Source organism: Barbatula barbatula (assembly GCF_947034865.1).
Source record: "Barbatula barbatula genome assembly, chromosome: 3".
NCBI lineage: Eukaryota > Metazoa > Chordata > Actinopteri > Cypriniformes > Nemacheilidae > Barbatula > Barbatula barbatula.
This window is the reverse complement of record NC_136764.1, coordinates 2,059,061-2,064,193: the sequence shown is the minus strand read 5'-3', so window position 1 is coordinate 2,064,193 and position 5,133 is coordinate 2,059,061.

Sequence of the window (5,133 nt, the reverse complement as noted above, 5' to 3'; positions counted from 1 at the left end):
AACTGTAATTACGGAGGAGGAGCCTTGAAAGAGCTCAAACACAATGATACTCACACACACGCACGCACGCACGCACGCACGCACACACGCACACACGCACACACACACACGCACACACACACACACGCACACACACCACACACGCACACACTATCACACACACACACACACACACACACACACACACACACACACACACACACACACACACGCACACACCACACGCACACACTATCACACACACACACACACACACACACACACACACACACACACACACACACACACACCACACACGCACACACACAATCACACACACACACATGGATTAACTACAAATTTTTTTACTCCACTTATTTTTGTTGTCTTGATAAAAGTATGTTTAGTTATTTGTATAGTAATGAGCGACTTTAAATGGTTGAAATATGAATCATTTTATTAACACCCGCGTATGTTAAGTAGATCTATGACGCAATCGAAACGTGAGGCGTTGGCAACCTCTACTGGAGACTTTACTCAACGACACGTCACTCGAGTCGAGCCGGTTCTGACAGGACTTGTTTCGCATTAATTTCGGTCTGTTATGTGGTGTATGGAGTGTGGGGAAACTCCGGGTTTGTTATGCATGTCCATGCTAAGAGAGTAACTCTTTGTCCGGTTTTGGTTGGCCAAACGCGGGGTTGCGGAGGCCAGGTTTTTGGGGTTCAGTAAAAGAAGTTAGACAGTTCGTTTGTGTCTGATCTTTATTGTGTGGTACAAACACAACAATTGGCGACGAGGATTAAAGGATTTACGGATACGTTGTCGACACGATGGCTGGATACATTGGGATAATTGAGTCTTTTGACAGTGCCACGGATGATTGGACATTGTACTGTGAACGGATCGAGCAGTATTTCGCAGCTAACGACATCGCCGTCGATAAACGTGTCTCAGTATTATTGAGTTCAATCGGAGGAAAAGCTTATGCATTGCTGAGAAGTCTTGCTGCCCCCGTGAAGCCGGCGGAACTCAGTTTTGATGGCATTGTGAAGGTAATGCAGGAACATTTAGCTCCGAAGCCTCTAATCATAGCGGAACGCTTCAGATTCCATAAGCGGAACCAGAACGAGGGGGAGTACATTACAGCTTACGTGGCTGAACTGAAAAAGTTGTCAGAACACTGTCAGTTCGGAGATGGACTGAATGATGCGCTGAGAGACCGCTTGGTCTGTGGCATTCTAAACGAGAGCACCCAGAAAAGATTTCTCACGGAGGCGGATCTCACCTTTAAGCGGGCCGTTGAAATTGCGGTCGCTATGGAAACAGCCGCAAGAGACGCAGTGGAGCTACGATCAGGAGTGAAGATGTCAGTGAATAAGGTAGCTACTGCGTACAAATCAAAAAGGACAATGCTAAATACCGAATTGTGTTATCGATGTGGAGGAGAGGGACATAAAGCAAATCAGTGCAGATTTAAAACGGAAACATGCAGGAAATGCAACAAAGTGGGACACATACAAAGAGCATGTCGTTCGGATATCTCAGTAAATGAAAGGGACAGACAGTACAAGGCTTCAAGGAAGACCTACAAAGAGTTGCACGTTGTTGCTCCACAGTCGGATGATGAAAGCGATACAGGATTGACAAATTTGGATATTTACAACCTGAAAAATGAATCGACAGAGGCAATTTGGCTAACTCCACAAGTTAATGGGAAAACTGTCAGAATGGAGTTAGACACAGGCTCAGCTGTATCAGTGATGTCACAGGGTGAGTTTGAAAGACATTTCAAGAGAGTCAAATTACATCCATCACCTGTCAAACTAAAAACATATACAGGAGAGCCCATAGTTCCCCTCGGAGTGATGCCGGTGATGGTAAAATACAACCAGCAACAGGCCAAGCTAGATCTGTACATAGTGCAGACAGAAGGACCAGCACTCTGGGGACGAGATTGGCTGAGGAAGCTGAAGTTGGACTGGGAATCCATTAAAAGCCTACAAGTATCCAATCCGGGGGTACAGCGTACACAGGAGCAACTGAAGGAAGTGCTGGATAGAGCTACAACGGTGTTTCAACCTGGTATTGGAACCCTGAAACACATTAAAGGAAAAATAACTCTTGAGGAGTCTGCAGTTCCTAAGTTTCACAAGGCACGTCCAGTTCCTTATGCTATTCGCCAGAAAGTCGAAATTGAGCTAGATAGGCTAGAAGCTGAAGGAATCCTTTCCAAGGTCGATTGGAGCCCCTGGGCAACCCCAGTCGTTCCAGTTGCAAAAAAGGACGGGACGGTAAGGCTGTGCGAGGATTTTAAAGTCTCCATCAACCCTGTGCTGCAAGCAGAACAATATCCACTCCCAAGAATTGAGGATATTTTTGCTAACCTTTCAGGAGGGCAGTTTTTCAGCAAAATAGATCTGGCAGAAGCATACTTGCAGATGGAAATAGAAGAGGACTCGAAAGTGTACCTGACAATAAAAACCCATAAAGGACTGTATCGCTACAATAGGCTGGTTTTCGGCATCGCCTCAGCCCCAGCGCTATGGCAAAGAGCAATGGAGCAGGTACTTCAAGGATGCCCAGGGACACAATGCTACCTTGATGACATCATAGTCACAGGAGAGAACGACTGCAGTCATCTAGAGAATCTGACACATGTCCTGAAAAGACTAGAGGAGTATGGACTACGGGCAAGACGCGATAAGTGTGAGTTTTTCAAGAGCACCATCACATACTGTGGACACGAGATCGATGCAAACGGACTACACAAATGTCTTGACAAACTAAAAGCTGTCGCAGAGGCACCGCAACCAAAAGACGTCTCACAACTGCGGTCCTTTCTTGGATTCGTTAATTATTACAACCGGTTCCTGCCAAACCTTGCAAATGTACTTCACCCTCTCCATGCACTACTACGGACAGGAAAGAAATGGATGTGGACAAGGCAGTGTGAACGAGCATTTCAGGAGGCTAAGAAACTGGTGATGTCAGACACAGTGTTGACCCACTTTGACCCGCACAAACCCGTGAAGCTAGCCTGTGATGCCTCACCATATGGAATCGGTGCGGTGTTGTCGCATGTGATGTGTGATGGAACGGAACGCCCCATAGCTTTTGCTTCGCGCTCCCTGAGTGCTGCAGAGACAAATTATGCACAGATAGACAGAGAAGCTTTAAGCCTGGTCTGGGGTGTAAAGCGATTTAATCAGTATTTGTATGGAAAGGAATTTACCTTGGTCACGGACCATCAGCCCCTGCTTTCCATTTTCAGTCCTCAGAAAGGAGTACCACTGACCGCTGCTGCACGAATGCAGAGATGGGCACTGTTTCTGGGAGGACACAGATACCAAATTGAGTTCAAACGAACGCTCAAACATGCAAATGCAGATGGACTGTCACGGTTACCTTTAAATGGTCTCGGCCTAGAGTCAACAAGGGAAAGCATAGCCCTGGATGTTTTTACTCTGGGGCAGCTTGAGAATTCTCCTGTCACAGCTGAAATGATCCAGAGAGAAACCAGAAGAGACCCTACCTTGTCACAGGTCTACACAGCCACTCAAACCGGCTGGAGTGTAGAACAAAAAGATCGATTTCCACAGTTCTATCAGCGGCGGGATGAACTATCTCTGGACGGAGGATGCATCATGTGGGGGTTAAGAGTCGTGGTTCCACCAAAATTGCGCACTCGAGTGTTGGAAGAAGTGCATACTGGGCATTTAGGGGTGGTAAAGATGAAGTCGCTTGCACGGAGTTTCGTGTGGTGGCCGGGAATTGACCAGCAAATAGAACAACTTGCCATGTGTTGTTCAGGATGTCAGCATGTTCAAAAGATGCCAAAGACTGCTCCGTTGCATCCTTGGGAATGGCCTTCATCACCATGGCAACGGATACACGTTGACTTTGCAGGGCCGTTTATGGGACGTATGTTTCTGGTCATTGTGGATGCATGCTCTAAGTGGCCAGAGGTTTTTGATATGACCACTACAACGGCTAGTCAAACCATTGCAGTACTGAGAGATCTGTTTGCAAGGACCGGTGTTCCACAACAGTTGGTGAGTGACAATGGGCCCCAGTTTGTGGCTGAGGAATTCCAGATGTTTTTGAGGAACAACGGCATCAAACACGTAACATCAGCGCCATACCACCCCGCCACAAATGGGTTGGCGGAACGATTCGTGCAAAGTTTGAAAAATGCACTGCGAGCCATGACGAATGAAAGGATCTCACTAAGCCAGAAGCTGCACAACTTCTTGTTTGCGTACAGAAATGCAGTACACATCACCACTAATCGAACACCTGCCATGCTGTTCATTGGACTGGACAGGACAAGAAGTCAGCTAATGGCAGTGCTAGGATAAACACACAACGGACTGACAAAGAACAAGAGCACACGAGGGAATGAAATAGGAAACCTCTTAATTACGTAATGGGCAACAGCCGCGTAGCGCAACCCGCGAGCGGGAAGCGCTAGCGAAACTCGCTACAGGTGACAGGGTGATCAGCGGAGTCGTGAGGGAAACCCAGTGAGGGAGACACGGGGCGGGGCTGGTGACGCAGACACAGAACACGCGGAAAACTGTCAAACAATTCCCCACGTGTTCAACATGAAACAAAACAAAGTCACGCAGGCAAAAAACTGAACCACAGACCCAGAGTCATGACAGAGAGCGATCCTGTAAAACTGATGGTGCTGTCCCAGCATGCAATGCTCCATATCATAGCTTCACATTCTCTATTTACAATGTAAATGATATAGGCCTATTAAAACATATCAACTAAAATAAAGCGACAAAAAATAAAATAAAGCACAGGTGGTTTTCTTCTTTAAACATTGTCATCAATTACAAGAGTTCAGTTTTTCACTTTGCATTTTAATGTTAAATTCAGTACATTGTGATAAATTCATTTATTGGCGTAAAAGTCAGATATACAGAAGGACAGTTTGTGGACACAGAAGTGAATCTCTTGACATTTACAAACTGTGATTCAGGTCAGAGAACATAACGCTGTGGTACTATATGCTATAAGCTTTGTACTTAATAAAAAACTGCATAAGATACTCATACGTAATTTAACCATCTGCTTTGTATCATTCAGTGTTTCTCGTCTCATTCTTGTGGTGCCATGCACACAGTTGCTCTGCTTATCTTC